The sequence below is a fragment of the Alligator mississippiensis genome, chromosome 1 (assembly GCF_030867095.1).
Source record: "Alligator mississippiensis isolate rAllMis1 chromosome 1, rAllMis1, whole genome shotgun sequence".
In the NCBI taxonomy this organism is placed as follows: Eukaryota; Metazoa; Chordata; order Crocodylia; family Alligatoridae; genus Alligator; species Alligator mississippiensis.
Window position 1 is genome coordinate 427,410,976 of NC_081824.1, and position 13,135 is coordinate 427,424,110.

The 13,135-nt window shown below is 44.6% G+C and overlaps 1 long non-coding RNA gene across 1 annotated transcript in view; it reads right to left on the reverse strand.

Annotated features, from left to right (window-relative positions):
* Positions 1-13,076, reverse strand: part of LOC132246970 (uncharacterized) — a 40,331-nt gene extending 27,255 nt beyond the window's left edge. Inside the window, exon 1 of the long non-coding RNA XR_009458373.1 lies at positions 7,242-13,076. This is a non-coding gene — a long non-coding RNA (uncharacterized LOC132246970). The remainder of the gene's footprint in view (positions 1-7,241) is intronic.
* Between the last annotated feature and the right edge of the window lie 59 nt (positions 13,077-13,135).

A 13,135-nucleotide genomic window follows, 5' to 3' on the forward strand; every position in this document is an offset into this window, starting at 1 on the left:
CATGCTGCCAAAGGGCTCCAGTTCTGGCCCTGAGGCTTGCCTACCTTCACCCAGGGTTCAAATTACCCTTTGACTATTTGGGGGGGGGGGTCTGCAAAAAAAAAGAAAGAATTGGGCTGCCCATCACAATACCCTAATAAAATCAGAGACCCCCCCCACGTTATCATTTTCAAACCTTACAGGGGGCTCTTGTCTCTTATGTGGGGACTCAGCCCCCCCCAGGGCCCCCTGTAATTCCAACCCTGCCTTCACTTCTCTCTCCAGCTCCTAGACATTAGGCATGGAAGCTCACACTATCCCACCCATACCTGTTGAAAGTTGAAAGGGAAAAGTCATTACTAGCATTCTTCATATAGGTGTATGGCTGCCAGTCCTACGGATAGTCAGGTGTGGAGCCTACATCTGCCATACCTAGTTTTTGGTGAGGGGCTATGTCACCACTAGTCTTGGATAAATGGGTTCTATGCAACAAACCATTGGCAACTGATCTAGAGTAGGGGTGCTCAGCCTCTGGCACCTTGTCATCTGGCCCATGGGGAGCCCTGCAGGCCATGGCCCTCCATGCTAGATACAGTACACAGAGTGGTGTGGGGCCTGATCCTGGTGTACAGCTCCCTGGAGCCCAATCTCAGTGCACACGGCCAGGCAGAGGTGGTGTGGGGCTCCGGGGCCCAGCATCAATGCTTAGAGCCAGGCAGAGGTATCACAGGATCCTGGGGCCCCAGTCCTGGCATGTGGAACTTGGCAGAGGCAGCACAGGGCCCTGGGTACCAATCCTGGCACATGGGCCCAGACAGAGGCAATGTAGGATCCCGGGGCCCTGATCCTGGCATGCAGGGTTGGGCAGGGGCATTGTGGTCCAGAGTCAGGAGTACAGGCCCAATCCTAAAGTGCAGGGTCTGATCCGGCCTGCAACCCAGCACCATGCCACTCATTTGGTCTGTAGGGCCAAAAGGTAAAATACAATTGATCTAATGAATTGAAACTAGAGCTCTCTGGATAGGGATGGCAATCAAGATGAAGAGAAAACAGCACATTAGAAAATATTTTTTACTGGGGACGGCACAGGAAAGGGTCTGATGGAAAAGATAACCATTTCACTGAAACAGAGCCACTGCCTGATGGACTTCTTAACCTCTAAACACCAAAATATTTAAACCTGAGTGCCTCAAGATCTGATACTTACATAAAAGTGGCCTGATTTTCAAAGCTACTGAGCCACCTTCTACTTGCTTCCCCTTTGGGAATAGTCAGTATTCAATACTACTGAAATAAAAAATAACTTCAGTGCAGGCTCAGCGAGTGGGCGGACGAGAATCTGACGGTGTTCAATGCCGATAAATGCAAGGTTCTCCACCTTGGGAAGAAAAACCTGCAGCATCCTTATAGGCTCGGCAGTGCTATGTTGGCTAGCACTATGCAAGAAAGAGACTTGGGGGTCATCATTGACCACAAGATGAACATGAGCCTGCAGTGCAATGCTGCGGCTAGTAAAGCGACCAAAATGCTGGCTTGCATCCATAGATGCTTCTCAAGCAAATCCCGGGACGTCATTCTCCCCTTGTACTTGGCCTTAGTGAGGCCGCAGCTGGAGCACTGCGTCCAGTTTTGGGCTCCACAATTCAAAAAGGATGTGGAGAAGCTTGAGAGAGTCCAGAGAAAAGCCACGCGCATGATCAGAGGTCAGGGAAGCAGACCCTACAATGACAGGCTGAGAGCCCTGGGGCTCTTTAGCCTGGAAAAGCGCAGGCTCAGGGGTGATCTGATGGCCACCTATAAGTTGATCAGGGGTGACCACCAGTATCTGGGGGAACGTTTGTTCACCAGAGCGTCCCAAGGGATGACGACTAGATCGAATGGTCATAAACTACTACAAGACCGTTTCAGGCTGGACATAAGGAAGAATTTCTTTACTGTCTGAGCCTCCAAGGTCTGGAACAGCCTGCCACCAGAGGTGGTTCAAGCGCCTACATTGAACACCTTCAAGAGCAAACTGGATGCTTATCTTGCTGGGATCCTATGACCCCAGCTGACTTCCTGCCCTTTGGGCAGGGGGCTGGACTCGATGATCTTCCGAGGTCCCTTCCAGCCCTAATGTCTATGAAATCTATGAAACTAATTATGAATTTAGACATTCAGGCTTGAAAACCTTGGCCATACATTTTAAACATGTCACTCAAAAAATAATAATGTTAATATTGTAATAAGTCATAACAGGGAATCTGCATTCAAACACTTGAGTACTGTGTGAAGATTAATTCAGTTGCTGTTCTTATTTCAAAAAATTCAATTTAATGTGACTAAATTATTTGACTTCCGTGCACCTTCATGCTTCCAGAGAACTTTCTGTACCTACAGACTTCTTTGTAAACAAAAGTACAGTAAATGGTTTAAATATATGAACAATGTTCAAAGTGTTCTCAGAGCAAAATAATATCAAAAGCCATAGAGATTTCAATAATGGTCTATTAAACAGACATACAACAGACTAAGAGAGTCAGGTGGAAAGCAAGAAAATGTTACGTTTGAATATTTTCTGAGTAAATAAAAAGGAGGATCAATAACTGGGTTCTTTTTTTGCCTTACCTACCAAGAGTCCCCATTGTTCCTCTATAGAGAATGCAATTAACACCTCCACCACAGAAAATATATATGAAATGCTAACCCTGGGAGTTTTTTCATTAATGAGGCCAAGATTTACAATTAAATCAATTCCTACCAATGGTATATTATATTTTCTCATTCATTCTACTTTTAAATATCACAAGTGATGAAATATCTATGACCTCATAACTTGCCAGGGCCTCAGCCTAAACCCATGCAAGAAATGAATAGATGAACTTCTACTGAGTTCAGCAGGTTTTAGAACAGCTCCCTAGACATCACTACCAGGAAGTTTTCCTGATTATATTTAGCCTAGTTTTTCCTCTGCTTAGTTATATCCTATTACCCATAACACCCTAAATAAAAGGTTGCTCTCTAGTCATTAATAATGTTAGTCTGAAGCAAAATACAGCTATTTGTAATTGCTGCTGATGACAGGTGATGGATATTCATTTTTTTAGAGAAATAGTTTTATTAGATTTGTGCAAAAAATGATGTACATGCAGCAAAAGTAGGAGGCAAGTATACCTCCTTTCTGGCTTCAGTACAAGGATTGGAAAGAGCCATTGTTAATAAAGTCTAATGTTACCAGTGCTCTCAAAAGAGAAAAGTAGTTATCACTAGCAAGCAAAAATACACATGGTACACTAGCAATAAACTACTCTGAGAATGGTGTGCTTTTCTATGTCAAGGAATGCCAATTCAAGTCCAAACAAGCTATTTTAGAAAATTCATAAAAGTCTTAAAAGGATACTTCCTACTACAGGGAAGATGGTGCCTCAAACACACATTTTCTCTACCTTTAGTCAAATATCAACTGTTTATCTTCGTTTCCTCATTCTTCAAAGGAGAAGTGGTTTATGCTGACAAGTACTTCATCTCAGTTATTCACATACAAGTACCAATTAGGCAGCAGGGCTTCTTTACAGACTTCTGCAATTGGGTGAGGTAAACACAAAGGTCAGAGAGGAAATGGTTTGCTGAATCACTTTTCAGTATGCATAAAGTCCATGTGATGATTGTCAGAGCTCAGAGGCAAGCCTGTTAAGCAAGGGAGGAAGCATTAGAGGAAAACCCATGAAAACATGTTAGATTAAATGATCAAATGTGGAGAAAAATATTTCTTCATAAAGGTTTTCTATTTGTGATGCATCGTAAAGAACTAAGTGCTACCTGCTTAAGCTTTGTGGAAGTGCAAGTAAGTGAAAATGATGAAATAAAGCACTTTCTGAAGGAGCAGGTGCATATAAGAGAAATATACTTAAGCTCTCAGTGGAGAAAGGAACAGGAAGTAGAGAAGTGTGTTATAGAAATGGAAGGGGAGTAAAAAATTATCCATCCCCCAAACTTCTGTTGCAGAGGACAGCTAAAGGCACTATCACCACCACCTTCACCTGCCGCAAGCACAGCCCAAGATATTTTTTTCCAGTTTCCCCCCTAGATATTTCTTTACTTTCACCTGCATGCTGTGCTCCATAGTGAATTACATTCCCTTGTATGGTAAATGTTAAAAGCCAAATAAGCACTACCAAGCTGTTGGGAACTCTTTGACACACTGACTGAAATGCTGAGTGGAAAGCCTGATGCATATTAGGGCCATGTAACAAGATGGCCTTCCCCTTTCAGGCCTTGGGCAACACAATTGTGTATAATTATCTGCTGCAGCAGGGAAGTGACCAGGTGTTCACTATTAAGGACTGCAGAGAGTTTCCAGGAAAGAAGCAAATTCCTGTACTAGACAATGAAGCAGCAACATTGGAAGGTATTCAAAAAACTAGAACTCTTGGTTCCAAAATGATACCTTTTATTAGACCAACTGGAAAATGGCAAGAAAATTGTCCTTTTCTGCAAGCTTTTGGGATCAAAGTCCCTTTGTCAGGGTCTGGGAAAAGTGTAGATGGTACAAGATGGTAAAAAGGTAGGAAATAAACTGGAAGGTAGGCACCTATGAGAACTACAGTACAGAGTAAACAGAGGCAGTGTTTTGTTTGTCTAAGTTTTATTGTAACAAATAAACTTGTGTCCTGGAAAAAGACCTCAGTGTGGTAATGAGCTTTTACCAGCCTGGGAAAACAGGTTAGTTGTCTCATCTTTAGGTGAAGCAATTTGTTAAAGGCTACATCATGCTACATCATTTTTATCAAGCTTGATAAAAATGTAACTCTAGTGGAAGTCAGGTGTGTGAGCCCTTCAGTGACAGGCAGCCTGCTGCATGAAAGGCACTTCATAAATGTGAATGTTTACTTCCCTTACTCATTCCTTTAAACTATCAGTTTAAGCTTCCAGAAACAAGAGAATGATGGCCTTTCAAAATGCATGGTGTTACTTAAATATCCACTACACTGTGGAGAAGCAGCCACTAAAATTATGTTTCTATTATTAACCTGCTCTTCTACAGAAAAAAAAAAATCAGTTCACGGACAATAACATTTGGACACTGATCCTGAAACATTTTTTCCACAACTATACGTAAGTCATTCCATTAACTTCAAAAAGACAACTTACATAGAATGGGTCCCAGTTTTGCTGCAGAATAGTATAAATATTTTATCTGGATTTTGTTTGTTGATTCTCTGTGGCATCTCACCTAGAGCTAAGCAATTCATATGCCATTACATCTCCATTTTTTCATCTCATCTTTCTCCAAAAATTGGTTCTAAAAGTAGCACTGTACCAATCACACTTTGAAACCATGTAGAAATAGTTGAGGCCATCCCACCTATGAAAAACTGAAGAGTTGATAAGTCTTACTGTAAGAAGATCTCTCTACCGCTAGAAGAATTACAGAAGTGATAGAGGTGCTTCCTTTGTCAGCCACCCCACTCTCTACGAACAAGCTACAGAAGGGGTGTCAAAGATCTGGCCCACAGAGCCCCCTTATCCAGCCTCCAGTGCTAACCCCAAGTCTGATAATTGATCCAAGTGGTGCGCATTGGACCAGCCCTGTGTGCAGGGCCTGGGATGCACAATGCACATGGTGTCTGTTCAGGCCAGTCTGAGATCTGCACTATACATGGCACCTGCCTCCAGCAGTCCAGGACAGTGCCACATGCAGCACCTGTTCCAGCCAGTCCAGGACCCAAGCTGCACACAGCACCCATCCCGGAAGTACTGGAATGGACACTCTGTTTGGCATGCATCCCAAACTGGCTGAAATGGGCACCACCTGCAGCATGGGTCCCAGAGTGAGCATTGGCTCTGGCATGGAGAGGTGGGTCTGTAGGCCCAAACCAGCCCATAGACTGGCCCCATTCGGGCCAGATGAGTTTGACACCTCTGGGCTAGAGTATGAAGGGAAATGCAGGAGAGGGCATCTCTCCATACCAGGGGAAGAACAGTTGTAATGTCCCCAAAAGTGTAATATACCCAGACAGTTTGAACATGAGCTGGGCCTAGGATAGGGATTCTGGAGCCACAACTAGCTCCACAAGGGTCCTTTCTACTGTACACACACAGGGTCCGAGCACAGCACTGATGCAATGGAGAGTCTGCTGCCCAGTTATTTAAATAAAATGTTCACCAGAAAAAAAGGGCTTTGAATGCACAGATTTAAATCTGAAATTAAACCCTTACACCAGAGGCAAACAACGAACGCTTTTAAACACTGAAGTGGGCAAAGGCAGGGAGGGACCCACAAAGACATCTGTAAGAATGGCAGGGCTATAATCTGTCACAGAACAAACCTCTGTATGCCTTAAAGTTTTAGTTGTCTCTATAGTCTGAATTCTTAAAGATTTCTGAACAATTGGTGACCATACCTTTCAGAAATAGAACTAAGTGCTACATAAAATGAAAATCACTTTCAAAAGTAACACCCGGGTGATATACTGCAGGAAATGAAATAAAAGAAAGTGACTATGAAGCAAAAGGACTGACAACCAGAACAATAAGCAGACCTAAAACAGACCCTTAAGGACCACCATCCAGCACATGAAAAGAAGAGAAAACAGAGGTGCAAGCAAAGATCTCCAGGTCCTGGATGCTGAAAACTGGTGGTGAGTAGGAAAAGAGCAAGGGAGTAAATTCCAGTCAAAATAACAATAAAACAAAACAGTTATATATGAAAAACAACCATAACTCCAGATAATGACTCAGACCAGTCTTTTCTCCCACTTCTCTTTTGTGGATATCTCCCTACCACCTCCCATTTGACTTCCTCATGGGTAGGACCCAGAGTATTTCCTCTTTCTGCAGACACTGATTTTGGAATAGTACCTACCATGAGGTATAAAGTTGTGCTGCAGTTCTTAATTTAAAATACTTGCATTCCCTGTTATTAGGAAGAGAACCTTAAAAACATGATCTGAATGTAAAACTGGTGCAATTTTCTCAACCTGAGTCCTCAGGCAGAAAAATGATCTCAAGAGGTTTGAAGTACCACAGTATCTCACTGGATCATCAATCCTAAAAACCTAATGATCACATTTTACATGTCAACACTATTAACTAAGTCACTTCGGATGGTTTTAGTAGAAATATTCAGTGAATACGCATATCCATATCCCTAAATGCCTTCTACATCATCCTTGGCTGGAGAATTTAATAGCAAAATAAAAAAATCCCACCTATGCTGCTGTGCTAACTGTAGCACTTATGTCCTAAGTACTTAAAAATCTTATTTTTTAAATTTAAATTACCAGTAAGTTTACTCAGTATTTCTAGGCCACCAAGCCAGCCACAGACTGCAAGGACCCAGCCGCATAATTTAAGTCCAGTTTCCTTTGTAGCACAAGATCCAGTGGCCAAAGATCCCTGTATCTGAAAACAACAATATACTGCCTTTGCCCTTTGATCAGACTGAGTAGATCATTTTCAAAATTCAAGAGAACAGCACAAAATCTTTTGGCAGTTTTTCTAAGCCCTGAGGCACACAGTTTAAATGCCACCTGCAAAATCAATTAAAAAAAACAAAACATTTACAGTAAAAAGATCATTGACTGCTTCTAAAAACCTTGGCCTATACACATAGCATATGCACTTCTCCACATATTTGTACACAGAGGGAATCCAAGCAGAAACTATTAACCAATAAGCTAGCAGTATAAACTGCAAAACAAGGATAATGTGATTTTCATCAAATTGAGTTACTGTTGTGTCAGCCAGACTAGGGCTGACAAAAAACACAGATGTTTGCATCAGAGAGAGCTAGTACTCATATATTGTGATGCTTGAAAATGCTATAGACTTAGAAGTCATAGAATTCATAGAGAAGTGTGGCTGGAAGGGGGCTCCAGAGGTCATCTACTCCACCCCCTTGCCTGAGGAAGGATCATCCTTATCCAAACCATCCTATACAACCATGATTTAAACTCTATAAAAGACTACCCTCAACCCTGACACAACATAGACGTAACACCCTACCCTTGCAGGTAAAACAGGGGAACCATGGCAGCCAATGTTCCACTTCTATAAGGCTATAAACATCCCTCAATCAAATCTGATCTTAAACTATCAGGCAAATTCAGAACATGCACACAGTGTTACTGTGCAGTAAGGCATCTACACATGTTACTATGCAGTAACTAATTGGGTGTAAATTTGATACCTGCATAATGCAGGTATCAAATTTATGCTCAAGTTGGTATGTTGTCATATTTACTGCACAATACAGGCATGCACATGTAGACACGCACCCGTACTGCGTAGTAATTTTGGTTATTGTGCAGTAAATGTGCACATGTAGACACGCCCAGTTCTTCCAAATAACTTCTCTACTACCTAGACAGCATTGTACCATTATGGGTGCAATAATCCAAACTCAGCTAATCTACTGAGGATGCATCTACACATCCCCCTACTTCACCATTGCGATGCACTACCTCACCATATGACACGCTATGGTGGCATAGCAATCTTGTGAGTCTACACGTGATTGGTAGCTACTTCGCCATAGTGGCATACTGCACCATTTTAGCATGCTGCTATGTCAAAATAGTGGCAAAAACTAACTGTACGCTGTGTGCACGGCATAGTACAGGTAGTTACTGCACCATGCTTTAGTACTCCCAAAAGAAAGTGCAAAAGCATGGTGCAGTAAAAACATCGCCATAGGGCGACATGTAGATGCACCCTGAGTATGTTTTCCCATGTCTTGGTAGAACAATAGAAAGATGATTGGCTAACTTGGTTAAGCATCTAATATACATCAGGCAATATTTTTTCTTTGACACCTTTGACAAATAAATACCATGACGGCACAGAATTAACCAGACCTTTGGAGTCTAGGATGTGCAAGGAACTGTGGTATCAATTCAGTTCATTTCATGCCAGATCGATACTTGGAGAGCATTTGTTTTGATTTTCAATGCATGGGGACAAATCAGTTAGCTATATGGAGTACATGATCCAGGCATTTTGCTTTTAGTATGCCATGCATTAGTAGGCATGTCGCAAGGCAGTGTTGTCCTTAAACCTGAGTTGAGCAAATGTAGATCACATGCTACTGAAACAAGTAATGCTTTCTTGCTGCTCATATGACCCATATTACAGCTAATCCAATATCAAACTAGTTTGTGAAGGTTGTGAAACTTCATAAAGGTATTAAAAGGACCATTTCTGCTTTAAAGGAAAGGTCAACAGATAAAGGGACTTTCAGCATTTGAATCATTTGTGCTCAGAGCAAGAGTTCTTGTTTTGCATTTTTATAAAGAATATTTTAGAACTGAAATATGGGTTTCTGAGCAAACCTAGATGCTCCGTTTCATTAACTGCAGTCTCTTTCCTTGCTTTATGATACCCATACTAGACTGTTACTATCCCCTCAGGAGTCCATAAGCAGGGTGGGAGAATGAGAAAGGAAGTACCATTTATCCACCTATGCAAGGCCTATGCAGGTCTCAGTACTTGAACATCTGGTTTCAAAACAATGAAAGTTCAGCTATGGTGCTAGAAACTAGGAAGTCACACAGGAGAAATGGTTTATGGCTCTGTCCCTTTTCTGTACTGGTGGAACAGGGTTGGTTGAAGACATATCTTGTAGGCCTTGTGAGGGTCTCACAGGTCCTTCTTACATGTATGCTCCCAGTCCTGTGTCAGCACAAACTATTGGTCTGGAAATTGTGAGATGTCACAAACTGAGCTCAACGTAGCAAATGTCCTTCATAATTTATAGGCTGAAAGTATGAGGGAAAGGGGGGTGAAGAACTGAGATCACCAGTTCAGTTCACATCAATCCCCACCAAAACAGCAAATGATAGCAGCTTCTAACCTTTAATATTCACCCCACTTGGACACCTTGCAGAGCAAGATTACCATACAAGTTTACCAAACTGCATTATGGATAGGCAAGAGAAAACCTACTGAAGCAAGTCAATAAGGGAGTGGTGTCAAACTCACTTTATGCCCTGTACCATATCTGGACTGTGGGGCTTTTTGTGGGCTAGATCCAGCCCAGGGCACATGGCAGTGGTGGTGCCAATGGCAGCAGTTCTGGCTCCAGCATAGGGCACACAGCACAGCTCCAGCTCCTGTTGTGTGTGCCATACTGCAGTGGCAGCTCTAGCTCTAGCTCAGGCACAGGGCACATGGTGGTGATGGTGGTGGCGACAGTGGCAGTAGCTCCAGCATGTGGCAGCAGTGGGGTCAGTGGTCAAGGAGCTAGGGTCACAGCCGTGGTGACAGGAGAAGAGGCCAGAGGGTGACCAGGACTGTTAACTCTTGGTCATGCTCTTATTGCCAATCGCCATATTACCCAGGGCTGAATGAGTAGCTCCATAGGCTGGATCCAGCCTGCAGGCCTTATGCCAGACACCCCTTCAATAAATAAAGGCTGAAAATCATAGAATAAGAGAGAAGCAGGGCTGGAAGGAACCTCCATAGGCCATCTGAGACAGGATCATCCCTACCCAAACTGTCCCATACAACCCATAATGGAAATTCTATGTAAAACTACCATCAACTCTGACACAACACAAATGGATGTATGATTACCAAAATAGAGGAACATTTAAAGAGAGGGGAAGGACTTTGGAGAATAGGAGTAGAATTCAAAAGGATATTGATTGGAGAGCTGGGCTAGTGACAACAGAGTGAAATTGGACACAGACAAATGTGAAGTGCTAAACCTGGGGAAGAATAACCATAACCAAGTACACAAATAGGAAATAACTGAATGGGTGGTAGAAAGGATTTCTGAGAAAGAGCTGGGGGTTTTGGTGGATCACAAATTCAATATGAGTCAACTATGTGATGTAGTCACACAAAAAAGAAAACGTTATTTTGGGCTGCATCAATAGAAGTATTAGGCATAAAACACGGGGGTGGGCACATCTACATTAGATGCTTTACTGCACATTAATCTAAGTTTTAAGGCGCATTAGATTACCATTAGTCACCATTTACACATATGCAAGCCCTGATGTGGGTGGGGGGGGGTGGGAACATATGCTGGGTGCAGGAGCAGCTGTCTACCTGCTATGTGAAGATTGGGTCCTGACCCAATCCCCATGAGGCTGGTAGAGCTGTCCTGGCAGCCAGGATTGCTGTGTCCCGACCACATGGAGATCAGGTCAGGACCCAATCCTTACTTGGTTGGGAGAGCTTGGTTGTCAGGTATACTGCTGGCCAGCCACATGAAGGTCCCACTTCCCACTTGGGAGGGGAGGTATGCTGCCTGCCACCCAAGTGACGACCACTCTCCCGGCCATGTGGGGATTGGGACCCTGCCAATTACCACGTGGCTGGCAGGCAGTGGTCCCCACTGAGCAGGAACAGCTCTCCTGGAAGGTGAGAATCAGGACCAGCCCTTGTGCCACCTCCCGTGCCCCTGCAGCCATGGCGCTGGCACCCAGTGGAGGCTGTAGCTCCCCCTGGCTCTGCTGCAGGATGGCAGAGCAGGGCAGGAGCCACCCTGGACTGGGCTACTTCTGTCAGGCGCAATTTGCTCCCAATGGGGCTGCTCGTATAGACATGCATCCCAGAGCACTTTAATGAGCTGAACTTTCTGCAGAGAAAATTCAGGTGCATTAATTGCATGCGTAGATGTGCAGGAAGCAATAGCATAACTCTATTTGGTGCTAGTTAGGCCTTATCTAGGCAGTAATTCTTAATCAGGATCCCATGGCACCTTGGCGTACTGTGAGATCCTTTTAAGGGTGCTGTGGGGTGCCAGGCAATATTAGCCCTTTTAGGTATGCAAACATCTACCTACACGATTTACAACATAAACTGAGACCTTTCAAACAGGAATCCATAGTGTCAAAAACATTCTGCCCTCCTGTAGTCTGAGTTCCTTGCACAAAAAGAATTGCTATATTATATTTCTGTAGTCAAAAATGAACAAAAGCTAAGAGCTGGCATTTTCTGAGGGGTGCCTTGAGTCTAACAAGGTGGAGAACCACAGGTTTAGGGCAGCAGCTGGCAATCTTTTCAAGCAGCAGACCAGAACAACCTAGCTCTGGTCTGTCGTGGGCTGGGTAGCTTCATCTGTGAATCAGTGCTGGGGCCAGGCCACTGGGAGCTGCTTCTGTGATGATGTATTTTCCCCCAGCCCCTCCCCACTCCTCAGCTGGGGTGTGAGCATAGCTGCCAGTTGCTGGGGAGCTGCTCTGAGCTTGGTTTGCTGGAATCTGTGCCTGTGCCACAGCCTTGAGGAGGTTGGTGTGTGGGCAGGGGCCTGGGCAAAGCAGTAGCATCGTAGGCATAGCTCCTTGCTGCTCAGCTTTGGCACCGGTACATGCACGGAGTCAAGCAAAGCCCTCCTGCTTTATGGGCTGGTTCAACTTCTGAACAGCCAGGGGCCATTTGCACCCTGAGCTACAAGCCATGGGGCAGGCATCCCCCAAGGAACTGGTGCCCTTGCTGTAGGCCCCCTGCAGCCATGCTACACAGGCTTCCCAGGTGCACAGTGGGCATCCTCTTCCGATGCTGTCCTGCAAGGGTGTCCTGAGCCTCACTGTGGATCGCAGGCTCCATGGGGCAGGCTGCCCTGCCCTGCTCTGCCCCCAAGGATGGGGGTCAGAAGTGAAAGCTGGAGGAAGCAGGACCCCAAGGACCACAACAGCAGGAGCAGTGGGGGAAGTGGCAGACAAACCAGGAGCCTTGGGACCACATGTTAACTGGATGCATCCTTTGGACTGCCAGCTGGGCATCCCTGATTTAGGAGTAGCGTGCTGCCTGCATGGGGGTCAGACCACCAGATGGGGGTCTTTGAGCGTGGGGGTCAGATGAACACCAAGGCCCCTTCCAGTCCTAGGATTTTAAGCTTTTTTTGCTGGTGTTTAAAAATGCAATAACCAGAACTCTTCTGGACACCGAGCAGAAACACACTCTTGAGACTGACACCTGAAGACCAACCTGGGGAGAAGCCAGGGATTGCATTAAAGCTTCGTACAGTGGATCTTGGCTGACCTTCAGAGATGACTGAGAGGTGGCAGCGACGGAAGGCAAGTTGAGAGGGAAATAAAAGAGAGGGGCTGCTGCTGCGTTAGTGGGACGAGGCCGAGGTTGGCTCCGACCTTCTTGGAAGCCAGGCACTTGGGTCAGAAGAAAGGCCTGGCTGTGTCAGTAGCCGGAGGTCGCTGCCCTTGCCCGG